This window comes from Epinephelus moara, chromosome 12 (assembly GCF_006386435.1).
Source record: "Epinephelus moara isolate mb chromosome 12, YSFRI_EMoa_1.0, whole genome shotgun sequence".
Taxonomy (NCBI): domain Eukaryota; kingdom Metazoa; phylum Chordata; class Actinopteri; order Perciformes; family Serranidae; genus Epinephelus; species Epinephelus moara.
The window spans coordinates 42,357,816-42,372,073 of NC_065517.1; the positions used below are offsets into that span (position 1 = coordinate 42,357,816).

The 14,258-nt window shown below is 45.7% G+C and overlaps 1 protein-coding gene across 1 annotated transcript in view; it reads right to left on the reverse strand.

The window, feature by feature from the left end:
- Nucleotides 1–14,258, reverse strand: part of LOC126398245 (rho guanine nucleotide exchange factor TIAM2) — a 62,675-nt gene that overhangs the window by 27,618 nt on the left and 20,799 nt on the right. Inside the window, exon 2 of the mRNA XM_050057420.1 lies at nt 748–940. The gene's annotated coding sequence lies outside the window, so the exon portion shown is untranslated. The remainder of the gene's footprint in view (nt 1–747; nt 941–14,258) is intronic.

Sequence of the window (14,258 nt, forward strand, 5' to 3'; positions counted from 1 at the left end):
GGTGACGGCAACCAGATGCGGTTCACAAGCGTACACTGTGACCTGTAAATTTTGGCTTGTAATTTAAGCTTTTCATCGACCTTCTCAACAATAAAATGATGAATATATCCCTCCAATGCGTAGTTTAGGCCCTTTTGGTTACTTCTCAATGACATCTGATCGTTATGTCCCCCAAAAATCATCAGTTGCCTCCTGTGAAATGCCGTGTACTGTGACACCTGCCATAGCGCCGGGCACTGAATGTTGATAGTTTGTCCGAGTGAGTGGAGGGGAGCGTGGCTTAGCCATAGGTCAATTGTTCATTAACATTACACTGCAGCTCTCTCTCTCTCAGGACTGAAACAGTTTCAGAAATTCTTGTCTCCATTAGACACAGAAACAAGATGGGAAAACATGGTCCAGGCTGAAAAATACTAAAGTGACTCTTTAGTGCAAAGACTCACCTGTGACCTGGTCTCACCTGTTTACTACCACTACTGTCTCTACAGCTGCCTCAGCTCTCTACAGTCACACATGTTGAAGGTCTCAATGAAACATCACTGAGCTTCACGTAAAGTGACTGTTTCATCTTCTAAAGAGAGTGAAGTCAGAAACATCACTGAGCTCAAAGTGTTTCACAACAAACAAGTCACACGTTAAAATCACTGAACGAAACTTTAACAAACAAACAGAAACATTAACAGTTAATTTCCATAAACGACCACAGGTTAATAAAAGTTAGTTAAATATAATAAAGTTGAGTTTTACCGGTGTGTGTGTGAGAGTGTGTGTCCGTCCTCAGAGGCTCAGCAGCTGCGTCATGCTCGTCCTGCTGCCTCCTCTTCCTCTCGGTCTCTTTACTACTGAAGCTCTCTGTCGTCTCCAGCTGCTCCCCTTCTCTCTCTCTCTCTCTCTCTCTCTCTCTCTCTCTGTGTCGATGTCGCTCGGCCCCTCGGCTCATCTGTGGGGGGAGAACAGAGGGGGGGAGGGGCTTCATCAGCTTCAACACACAGACTGCTTTTGTATAAACCCTCCTCCTCTCCTTGTCTCCTCCTCTCCTTGTCTCCTCCTCTCCTCTCCTTGTCTCCTCCTCTCCTCTCCTTGTCTCAGCTTCACTCTCTGTTTGTTTTGGTTTTCTGGAACGTGGACTCCTTCTCCTCCTCCTCCTCTGTTTCTTTTATATCTTTTTTTTATCCGAGCGTCAGTGAGCGCAGCAGGCTGAGGTCGTCAGGAGGAACTATTTTAGGAAAGAGCAGGTTTTCAGCTTCGTACAGAGACAGCAGGTCTGCAGATTACACAGCTGCATGTGAAGATTATTCTCATTAACATTAAATATAATATTCACACAAACATTAAGGAGGTCAGAAGATGATGAAACAACGTCCCAAAGTCAGAGGTCACGTCTTTAAATGTTGTCTTTGACCAAGAGTCCAAAGTTCAGTTTACAGCGACTCAAACAGAGGAGAGAAGCAACCTCATCACCACCTCTGGCTCCAACATCCACACACACCTCAGAACAGAAGCAGAACTGTCACTGCACAAAAAGCCAAAATTAAAAATTCAGCTCTTCTTCATCCTCATCATCGTCTGTGGTTCCACTGCACATCATCTTATCAATGAAACTGCAAACGCTGACCTCCGTGGCCTCCATGATTACCGCCACAGGACAGCATGCAGCACGTGACGTATTCCTTTGCTCATACAGACACCAGTTCACACTGGAACCTGGTCTGAGCCTGAGTTCTGAGGGGTCGTGTCCTCCGCAGCAGGACAGTGTATTTTAACAATTCTTTGCAATAAGAGCGCCATATATCTACGCTCCAAACACCAGCAGCGTGACGAGTCTAATCTGCACTGAGCGCTGCACATCTGCTGCTTTTTAGTGCTGAGAGCTTTGGGTAAAAACTAGGGACAAAAACCACCAAGACCAACAGTCGCATCTTACTGGTACTGAACAAGTGCTGAACAACAACAATGGAGGAGAAATTTGTTCAAGTTTTGATGATGAATCTTAACGTGCTTCAACCAAAGCTGATCAGCCAGCTCTCTACTTTGTGCTGACATTTTAACTTCTGCAGATATTCCAGATCAGAGCAACCAGACACAACCAAAGTGTCTCAGCTGAAAAATGTGGCGCTTTATAGATTGCTAGTGGAGGCCTGAGGGCTGCAGTGTGAACATACTGAGACAAGTCAGTCATAACATCCACAAGTCCAAGATGATTCAAAATAAGTCTCAAGTTCAGGTTGTAGACTGAGACCTTAGTCGAGTGCTGCAGACTCGTGAATAAACCTGGACATCAAACTGAACGTGTCCTCAGTCAGTATCAGTGTTTAGCTAAATGACTTCCACACAGTAAAATCTAAAACACACCAAATCACAAATACGTCTCCTGCAGAACCACAGAGAGCTCTGAGGCTCATTTCCTGAGAGGTCAAAGGTCACAGAGGACTCGAGGTTCAGTGTGTTCTAACAGCGAGCTCAGGGAGGGCGACGCCCGTCCTGTCCCAGAGAGGTCAGAGCTGAGGAGGAAGGAGGGGGGGCGGGGGGAGAGCCGACAGCAACACAATGCACCCGAACACATCAGTGACCTTTGACCTCTTTCATTGAAACAAGATGGGAAGTGCTGAGAGGAAACCTCGACAGCTGGAACGCCCCGACAGAGAGAAGAAGAGATTTAATGAAAACACTGAAGGTATAAAGTTTTTTACCCGCTGACGTCTGCAGTGACACGAGCCGAGTCAACGCGTCCTCAGAGCTCAGCTACGCTACAGGTGGTTTTCTGTCACATGTATGATGTCACAGTATTCGACGTTCAGATGAAACGTGGCCACAGTTTGAGATAACGAGGTCAAATTATGTATAAGTGATCCATGAGAGTAACACGACCCTCAGGACGCTTCAGACCGTCCTGAATCATCTGCTCCAGACACTCTATTGCAACTGTTTACATTACACTCACTGCTACATGTAGCTACATGCTAACATCAGGGGAACATTACATTAAACACACTGCTACATGTAGCTACATGCTAACGTCAGGGGAACATTACATTACACTCACTGCTACATGTAGCTACATGCTAACGTCAGGGGAACATTACATTACACACACTGCTACATGCTAACGTCAGGGGAACATTACATTACACACACTGCTACATGTAGCTACATGCTAATGTTGGGGGAGCATTACATTACACTCACTGCTACATGTAGCTACATGCTAACGTCAGGGGAACCAGCTATTCTTCGTTACAGTCAATCCCCAGCTGTGTTGACGGGGATGATATATGGAAGACCAGGAAACACTGACCAATCAGAGCAGACAGGAGCTAAAACACTCCACTTTCAAGAGTGGACTGTGGATGAGGAGTGGAAGGAAAAGTTCAGCATGTCCAGAGCATCACTCGTATATTTTAAGCTCCTTCTTTCTTTCTTAGATTTCTTAGATCCTTCATCAAGCTGGTCTCCTGATGAAGGATCTGATCACTGTGATGAGGAGAGACTCCTGGAGACAGTGACGGCGTCCAGCGAGTGTTCAGAGATGTTTTCATGTTCTTGTGTCAGTTTACAAAGAAATCTGTAAATGTGTAGACATGACTTCAATCACGTGTTTTTATTGGTCAAAACTTGTAAAATTCAGTGTTCAGACGACCTCCTCTTCTTCAAACATCTCCCCCTCTGTCCTCTCCTCTCTCCTCCCCCTCTGTCCTCTGCTGTCTCACACCATCGGCTCTGAATGAAGAAAGTCTGCCGTCCACTTTTGTCTTCTCGTCCTATCAACCATCTGCCGGCTCGCAGGACACCCCTCCATGGGCGACCCCTCCCATTCTCCACCAACAAAGACCCTCGTCATCCCCCCCCCCCCCCCCCCCAGCAGGCGTGAGGCTGCCATATTGAAGGAATTCATCAGATTTGAAATGAAAAGAATCTGATTAACGTTGAGACGGAGCTGCTCTGAGTGTGTGTGGAGGAATGACACCTGTTCATCATCTGACAGACGGCAGGAGACGTTCACTGACTTTATGTAAACACCAAAATATAAGAACCACAAATGTTCCTGATTGAAAGTCGTCACTGCTGCAAACAAATCATTTAAATCCATCTGATGTCAACATGAACCGTCCTGCAGAGCTCGTTTTGTTCGTTAAAGCATTACAGCTCTTGGTCTGACGGATTAAATCCCACTGAAACAATAATCTGTGTTTTCTTTTTTCTTCTCGGTGTAATGAAGCTTTTGTCTCAAGGCTCAGAGGACGCAGGAAACAGGAAGTCGAGATCAGCCGTAAATAGCAGGAAACTCGAACACCTCCTGCAGCAGCAGATACACAAACACAGACCCTCAGACTGCAGACGGCCCTCATACACCTCTGTCATATTTATTGTATAATTTAATTCTGACAGTTTATTCATATAATCACACTCTGGATCTTCAACCTGAAAACTGTAACGCCTGCTTCATTTAAATTAACATCAGCGGGCAGTGACACTGTGCAGGAATATTTTCATCACTGATTAATCAGCTGATTTTCTTCCACATCAATTAATTAACTGTTGAGTTATAAAACCAGGGTTCTCACTCTAACACATCAAACTCAAGGACTCTCAAGGCCCAATTTCTTCTCCAAATTCAAGCACCCAACAAGGCACTGTTTGAGACAGATCAGGGTTAAATACTATCTATTTATACTGCCTGCAGGAATTTCAACCCGTTATGCCGCCTCACTGTGCTGCATTTAAGGTACGATTGCAGGATGGGGGAACAGAGTTGTCTCGCCTTTAAGCTGCCACGTGAGGTTGTAACAGTGCCGCAAAGACTTCTGTATGAACAGGACAGCTGGCAGGACGGGATCGTCATCAGACTGGACAGTTCATAAATTCGGAGCTGACTGCTCTCACTCAGTGACGTCGGCTCTGAAAAGGCTCTATAACACTTTCAACATGAAAGACTGTCAGTGTGAAGTTTTACCAAGTTTACTTTTTTCCTTTTCTGAATCGTTTCTTATTTATTTTTGCTACCATTCATTTCAGTTTCAATCTGTCGCCATTTTTTTGTTTTTTAATCTGTTTAACATTCAGTTTGTAGAAAATAACGTCAGCTTCTCAGAGTCCAAAGTGACTCTGTTGAATGTCTTGATCGGTCCAACCAAAAGTCCAAAACCCAGAGAGGTTCAGCTCAGTGTGACAGGACACTGGATAGTGTTTGGTCTTCTTGATTAAAAACAGGCCAACCTGATTAATGAATGATTATTGTAGTGAAGAAGCTCTGCAGCAGCAGCAGCAGCAGCAGCTCAACAGTGAATCTCCTGAGATCCATCTGTGAACAGTCTGTCTGAGAGTCTGACTCAGACGCTCTGTTACAAACATCTCTGTCCTTCAGACCAACTCTGTCCTGATAATTGTGCCTCACTGGAGGGGGGGGGGGGGCAGGGGGGTTGTGTTGTGTTTTTGCAAGGAGCCGCCAAGCAGCAGAACGAGCGCTCCACCCCCCCATGGGAACGCACAAAGCAGCAGCTTCGATAAGCAGGAGGGGGGTCTGGAGCCTGCAGCCACTTTCCCCCCATCAGAGGAAGTGTGCCTGGGCCGGGGGGCGGCAGGGGTAGGTGGGGGTCTGTTTCCTGTCTCAGCTGACTGGGGTCCTTGTCCTGGCACGGCGGGCAGACGGGCGGGGCCCCCCCAGACTCAGGTGGGGCCGAGTGTTGGGTTTGGTGTGGTCACTGCAGCTGCTTCCTCCTGTGGAGTGCCTCAAACATCCAGAGGACTGCAGCTCACTTACAGGCGCTGATTCAGGATCAGTCGCTGCAGCGTTTGTTACAGCAACACGACCCAGCTGATTCAGGATCAGTCGCTGCAGCGTTTGTTACAGCATGGATGGATGGATGGATGGATGGATGGATGGATGGATGGATGGATGGATGGATGGATGGATGGATGGCATTTTGACGTATAGGTTCATTTTCAAAGCGTCAGTATTTGATGAGTTGGGATGAGGACAGGTTGCTGTGGCAGGTGTGGAGAAGGTAGTGTAAAGTGCTTTGAGTTGTGTTAGAAGTTGATCTGTGGTTTCAGTCCAGTTCCCATGATGCTATAATCTGATGAAGTGGAAAATAAAGCTCAATAAAAAAGAAGCAGCAGCATCGCTGACATCATTTTAAAGCAAGAATACCAAAACATCTGCTGATGTTATTTTGAGAGAACAGACTCTGGGTTTGGGCCTGTTGGTCAGACTGACACAGGGAGAATAATAACCGAGTCACAGTGCGACACCTCGAACACACACAAAACCTTGGAGCTTTTGTTTTTGTTACATTCGCAATCTTCACCCCCCCCCCATCATCTTCCTCCTGCCTCCCAGCGGGCCGTTCAGCTGCTGTGATGGATGGAAAGTCTTCGCTCTAATCGACAGTTAATTGAATGAAGTGTTGTGTTGGTGTCGTGGAGGCTGACGGGCTGAGGCGCTGCTGCTGAGCTAAACTGAGCTAAACTGAGACTAATCTCATTTGATCGCAGGTCAAATGTAGTTTGGTTTAACCAGCAGGAGGTTATCTGCAGGTCCCAAACAAGCTGTCAATAAATCAGTCCGCAGTCTGTCAGGCCTCCACTTCCTCCTCCTCCTCCTCCTCCTCCTCCTCCTCCTCCGACATACGACCAGTCGCTGAAACTCACTGTGAACCCAAAGTTTCCTTATTTCTTCTGTTACACAGCAGCAGAAAGATAAATGTGATCAACTCGGTTGCTGCAGCGTTTAGACTCCATCACTGACATGTGTCCAGGACTCAGGAGGAATTACAGCTGATTCAGGGCTTTTAAAAACCATACTGTGGGGCCCCTCAGAGGCCCCTCAGAGGTCTTCAGTTTAAGGGACCAGTAGACTAAATGATCTGCACAACATTTGTCACCACAACAAGCGTCACTGAATCCAGCCAGACAACTGTGAGCTGAAGTGTGTGAGAGGTGAATGTGTGTGTGCTGATCACACTTTTCTTCTTCTTCCTTTGTCCTGCAGAGAGTCAACAGAGACACAGAGAGGGGGGACAAAGCATGGACGAGTGCTCAGCGTCAGTCCTTTCATTCAGACTCCAGATGCTGCTGCTGAGGGGCCTCTGGCCTCCACAACATCCATCAAAACACAAGAGTCACTGATTCAGAGAGGAGCAGCACGCCGACACTGAGACTGACAGATTTCTGTGGTTCTGTTCATCGTCTCTTCTCCTGTCAGACAGCATCATGGTCACAGATCCTCCTACTGTACTTTCATTATCACTGACAGAAATAAAGAACAAAACTATAAACATGAGTTGTAATAAACTCACAGAGACACTGCAGACTGTGGATTGTGGCTGCTGATGGCACCACGACTCACCTGCGAACACAATCGGTCTCGTCTCAAGGACTAAAGTTATTGTACTAATGATACAACAGCACATAAAGGTTTGGAGCTGATTACAGTTATCCGCAATGGCAAAGTAAAATAAATGTTGCCTCGGCACCGAGAACACAGCAGCAGAACAACGACAGACAGGAAAAGAAAACGGCGAGCTGCGGGTGCTGAAGAACTCCTCAAAACCTCAGCCAACAAATTTCAACCTGACAGAGAGGAAACGTATTCAGGATTTAACATCCCAGCCTGTAAGTGCGCCTCAGTTACCACCAACTCAAAAGAAGACAGTCGATCAATTTATCAATTTACATTTCACATAAAGGTAGAGCTCCCATCAGCTCCTCGAACGTGTTCACTGTCATTTAGTCCTTTACATCGTCTTCTTCCATCGTTGGCTGCTGCTTTATAATCGTCCATGTCTCTGGATGGTTCTGGTGATCCAAGGTTTCTGGTTGTGGAATGATTTAACTGTCCGCACATCCCGACCTCAACAAGATGGCTGCGTGGTTGCTCCTCCTGAACACAGGCAGCGCCGCTCTGCAGCCGCCTCTGAACAGTGTATAGCAGTGATCCACAGCAGGAACAGGACAGCAGCTCACATTCCCACGTCACACCAGTCCTTGTCCACCGTAAGGCCATGCCTCCCTTTTCTTTTCTCCCAGAATCCTCTGCTCTGTCAGATCGGCAGATAAAAAGAGAGTCACCTGTATGAATGGTGCTGTCCAGGATTAATTATGTTTCAGTGAATCAAAGGATGTTACACTTCCTGATATCCTGTTGGAAACTGATGCGGCACGGAGGTTGTCCAGTTTGTTTTCCAACATCGTTCAGCTGGTGCTCATCTTCTCCATCTTTCCTCTATGTTTACATTTGAAAACCTCGACCTGGTGAGCTACCTGCTAGCAGCTAGCTGCTAGCTGCTAGCGAGGAGAGTCACAGGAGAAGAGAGTTCACAGCCTGGTGAGATAATGTCCTCATCCCACCACAAAAAGCACCACCAAGACTTGAAAAATGGACATAAGATGCTAAATGTAGCTAACAAGAGGAAACTGAACCCTCTGTATCTACGTCATATATTAAATACTGCATCATATATTTCACTGTAACTGTGTGAGGCTGTCAGTGCTGACATTTCTGACTTGGACTGTTTTCTCAGTGAAGCACATTTGTAATAACAGGCCCAAATTTGTTACCTCATTTATACCCACGCAAATATCACAGGAGCACCAAGACGCTGTTTGCTTTGGGCTGCATTTCACTGTTGCTGGTGCTTTAGTGTATTTGCTCCACAGTGTCCAGTTTATTAGGAACACCTACTGTAGCTAAGACTAACAGGCTGTAATAAATCCTGCAACTGTAGCACAAACACATCCTCTACAGGTGAATCAACACCTCTGTAAACACTGTTTTTATCTGAGATAAAACTCTGATTAACACTGACTGACAGTGAAAACTGATGGTTGCTGTGTAAAAGGAGCCTGATGTTGTTGATGTGACAGAAACGACCTGAGAGCAGCTGAAGACGAACGACACGTCAGAGTCACTGCTGCTGCTCGTTTAATGTTTCATTAATGTTTCATCTGAGCGTCTGACTCAGACTGAAGTTTGCCTTCATCACACACACACACACACACACACACACACACACACACACACACACACACACACACACACAGGTAAACACACTCAGCAGGATCCAGTGGTTAACCCAAAGCTTGTGTTCGACCGCAGAGTAAAGAGAGACTGAAGGAGCTCAAACAAACTGAAACAGTCTGAGCTTCAAATGAACAGAAAAGATTTAGTTTCTCGTGTGTTTTCAGAGTGCAGCAGGTCAGGAGAGAAATGAAAATGACAAATTTTTAAATGTTTTAAATCTCCTGAATCCTGGAAGAGTGAACTGTTAAAACGCGACCTGGTGAAGCTGACGGCTCGTGTTGAGACAGACTCAGCTGTAAAGTTAAGCACTGATTTGGTGCTTTGCAGGAGAAAAAGTCTTGATATTGGCGTTTACTCTCATATCTGTGGTAAATATGAAGCTGCAACCAGGATGTGGTTAGCTTAGCTTAGCTTAACATAGAGGCTGGAAACAGGGGGAAACAACTAGCCTGGCTCTATCCAAAGGTAACACAGTCTGCCTGCCAGCATCTCAAAAGCTTAAAGGGATAGTGCACCCAAAAATGAAAATTCAGCCATTATCTACTCACCCATATGCCGAGGGAGGCCCTGGTGAAGTTTTAGAGTCCTCACATCCCTTGCGGAGATCGGCGGGGGGAGCGGCTAGCACACCTAATGGCAGACGGCGTCCCAGNCTCTGCAAGGGATGTGAGGACTCTAAAACTTCACCAGAGCCTCCATCGGCATATGGGTGAGTAGATAATGGCTGAATTTACATTTTTGGGTGCACTATCCCTTTAAAGTCCCCAGATTTAGCAGCAGGGTGCACACTCTTGACTTTAACGCTGCTCTCAGGTACAGGCAGCTGCAGACACAGACTCAGGGAGAGTGAGTGAGACAGAGGCAGCTGCAGAAATGTCTGCAAGCTGCTGGGTTAATTTCTGCTGTGTAAAATGTCAATCAATCAGTGCCTTTTCATTGCACAACAAAATCAGATGTCTCCAGTGGTACAAACAAAAATTAATTCAATTAATTTGAATAACATTAAAGACTCTATACATGAGCATAAAGACAATAAATAAGAAAAAAGCAGGGCATTAAAGCAGAGTGAGTAAGATGAGTCATTAAATATTGCACACAGTCAGGATATTCTCCTTAAATGTTACTGCACATATAAGCTGGTGCTATTAATGTTAGCATGTTGTATTTGTGGGGAAAACGTGTCCAGAAAAAGACGAGGAAATGTTTTATGTGTGTTTTGAATCAATCAAACTTTACATCACTTCGCAGAAACTTAACAGACACAGAAACCCCAACTAGTGTATTGGAGGTTTGGTACAGCCCTAATGATGATGATAACATGTTACATCTCATTTGTACATGTCTGTTTGTGTATTGTACTGTTTGTGTGTGTTTTTTGTTACCTGCCTGAGTTCTGAGCTCTTTCCTGATTCAATCTGCAGAGGTTTCAGTTATAGAGGCAGGTTTATGTAAGTGTCAGTCTGTTGTACGCTCAGGTCGTCTACAGGAAAGAATTCAGTTTGAACAAAAGGCCCTCTGCTGCGGCTCACACCCTGCTCGCATGACATTGTTTCACTGAGGCAGTTACATCACACATGACCATATCTGAAAGGAACGACTGTCCATGAACCATGAAACCCAGATCTGAAACTGACCTTTACTGTACGTTCAGACGGTGTCTGAGAAAGGTCTAAAACATTTCAGTCAGCTAGAGGCCGACACCTTCCTCCTCCTCCTCTTCATCACTTCTGTCTGAATCACTGAGTTTCATGAGAACAATGTTTCTGTTGTCCTGAAAACGTGATTAAAGATCTTCAGTTCAGCTGTAAAGAAGCTTTAAGAGTCCTTACAGTTCATCTGAGTGGGGACACGGGGCTCGGTGGGTCGTACCGGCTGGGTTTGGTGCCTGCAGCCGCTGAGCCTCACAGGAATGTGAAAGCTTTTACAGTAAAACTCTGCGAGGTGAACAAAGTATGTCACAGACAAACGCTGTTGTTTTGTGAAGTGAGCAGCAGAGCGGAGTCGTGGAAATGATGCTGATGGGACAGAGCAGCCGGACTGAGCCTGAGAAAACACCTCTGATACTGACAGAGATCAAAGAGGCCGACAGGAGTTCTGCTGAGCCGACAGGATCGGTGCAGATGTTTCTCACTGTTCAGGTGTTCAGACACCTGCAGACAAGGTGTGTCTGTCTCGTTAGCTCCTGGAGCCAATCTCACAGTCACATACAGACAGACCACATTTTAAAAATGACTGTCGGTGCTTTCAAACATTCATGATGAGAGGAAAACATATGCAAAAATGATTTTACTCCCTCCAGGACTCTGTGGGCTTTTTTGGGGCTGTTTCAGCCTCAGCTGCCTGATTTCACTACAGAATTTTCTAAAAAATATTAACACATGTTGCAGTGTTTCCATCCACCCATTTTCATCCTACAGCAAAGTCCTCCAGACGTCTCTCTCCTCAACTCCGTCCTCCAGCTCCTCCTGGAGGACCCTGAGGTGTTCCCAGACCAGATGAGATCTATAATCCCTCCAGTGTGTTCTGGGTGTGCCCCGGGGCCTCCTACCAGCTGGACCAGGAGGATCCTGATCAGATGTTGAACCACCTCAACATGAAGGAGCAGCGGCTCTACTCCGAGCTCCCTCCAGATGTCTGACTCCTCCCCCTATCTCTAAGGCTGAGCCCAGACACCCCATGGAGGAAACTCATGTCAGACGCTTGTATCTGTGACCTCATTCTTTCAGTCACTACCCAGAGCTCATGACCATAGGTGAGGGTTGGGACGCAGATGGACCAGGAAATAGAAAGCTTTCTAGCTTTCTAGCTCAGCTCCCTCTTCATCACAATGGTCTGGTGCAGCGCCCACATCACTGCAGACACCGCATCAAACTGTCAATCCATCTCACGCTCCATTTTACCCTCACTTGTTAAAGAGACTCCACAGTTACTTGAAGTCCTTCTCTTGAGGCAGTAACTCTCTCCAGACCCAGAGGGAACAATCCACCATTCTCCAGCAGAGAACCATGACCTCAGACTTAGAGGTGCTGACTCTCATCCCGACCACTTCACACTCGGCTGCAAACCGCCCCAGGTCACGCTGGAGGTCACGGTGAGATGAAGCCAACAGAATCACATCATCTGCAAAGAGGAGACTCAAATCTGAGGTCCCCAAACTGGACCCCTCACTCCCACCCTGTTTGTTAATATCACAAACAGAATCAATGATGAAGGACGACCCTGGTGGAGGAACAACACCCTCTGAGAACATGTCTGTCTTTGAGCTCAGTAAACAGACACAGCACTCACTTTGGTATTACAGGGACCGGATGGCTCGCAGCAACGACCTCAGTGCCCCGTATTCCCACAGTCCACAGTCATTTAAAAACTGAAGGCAGCTTGTTCCACTGAGAATGATTTAAACACTTTAAACTCTGGGGTTGTGACTAACCTGCTTTTTAATCCATCTCACGTTGATTCTCTCAGATTGTGCAGTAGATGTGGATCCAACAGCCTCGGTCATGATGATTTGTTTGGTCTGTTGTTAAAGCCTTTCAGCTGTTCTCTGGCTGTTTTATGATAATGTTAGAAAAGTGTTTGTCAGTCGATGTCGCTGGTGTTCGATCACAGCGCTGCACACGGTGCAAAACACTTCATCCTGCTTTCCTGCAGAGCATCAGGGGAATGTCTCGCACCGTCTTCAGCAGCAAGTTTTGTTGTCAAACGTGAGACGTTCGTGGCGCACATGTCTGCGTAAAACCAGCAACAAGGAAGTGAGTTTGGTGACGTGGTGCAGGGGGCTGCTATGATTGGTGAAACTCAAAGGGAACTACTGGATTTGTTGAATTTGCGTTAACTGCTGTGATTATGACATCATGACATCCTGGAAGGGACTGTTTTATCTAACTAATTCAACACTGAACTGAACACTGACAGCACCGATTCAAAAAACAATAAGATGCATTTTTAAGTTCACTTTTCTCCTGATACTCAATTCACTAAAAAAAAAGTCTTCTGTGACGTGTTTTTCGTGTATGTTGACGTCACGATGACAGTAAAAAAAACAAACAAAAAAACTTTAAACTGTGCCGCTCCTCTTTTAAAAGGTTTTTACATTTTGGAGCACCGTGCACTGAACAGCAGAACAAGACAGAAAAGTTGCATCTCTGTTCCTCCAGGGTTCCTACAGCTTAAGGCAAGTTAAATTTAAGACTTTTTTAATGCCACTTGAAATTAAATTTAAGACCAACGACACAATCAACACAAGTGAAAAAACTCCCTCATTGATTTGTATGATTGGTGTTTTGTCACGGTGTTCAGACACCAAAGTACCTCTGCTTTTAGCATAGGCATGCACCTGAACATTGTCCGGAGATTTGGTGCTGCTGTCCTGGTTGTTGATATCAGAGACGGGGGTGGAGGCACGGTAGAGACGAGAGTAGAACAGAACCGGGAAATACCTGGCGTTTTTTTGACAGCTTGATTTTGAGGCTTTGTGTTTCGTGCTGTGCATGTGGGACTCCACTGCCTTGATTACCATCGTGCCGAGTTTGAAACATTTCTTGCATAAAATACACCGTGCCTTGTATAAATTGCCTGGTACCAGTTTCAGCCATCCAGAAAAATCTTTGTTGGACAGCCAGTTTTCATTAAATTTACACTTTCCCATGTGGTCCGACTGCTACATGAACGACGTGCATCTGCTGTGAGAGTCACAGCCGCAAACACATCACTGTTTTGTTGGTTCTGCTCTCGTGGTTGCGTGACGTTACTGCTATTCGGCAAATTATATATTTTTTAAAAATGTTACCTGTCCTCAGATAGTACCTATCTAACCTCAAACACAGCTGTAAGACCTAATATATATTTAGATTGCTTCTCCCCAATTTCTCTTCAAGAACTGACCGCAGTGATTTCTTCATCTAAATCATCAACGTGTCTCTTAGACCCCATCCCAACTAGGCTACTTAAGGAGGTCTTTCCTTTAGTTAACACTCATATATTAGATATGATCAATATATCCTTATTNAATTTCTCTTCAAGAACTGACCGCAGTGATTTCTTCATCTAAATCATCAACGTGTCTCTTAGACCCCATCCCAACTAGGCTACTTAAGGAGGTCTTTCCTTTAGTTAACACTCATATATTAGATATGATCAATATATCCTTATTAGCAGGCTATGTACCACAGTCTTTTAAGGTAGCTGTAATTAAACCTCTACTAAAAAAGCCCACCCTGGATCCAGAGGTGTTAGCCAA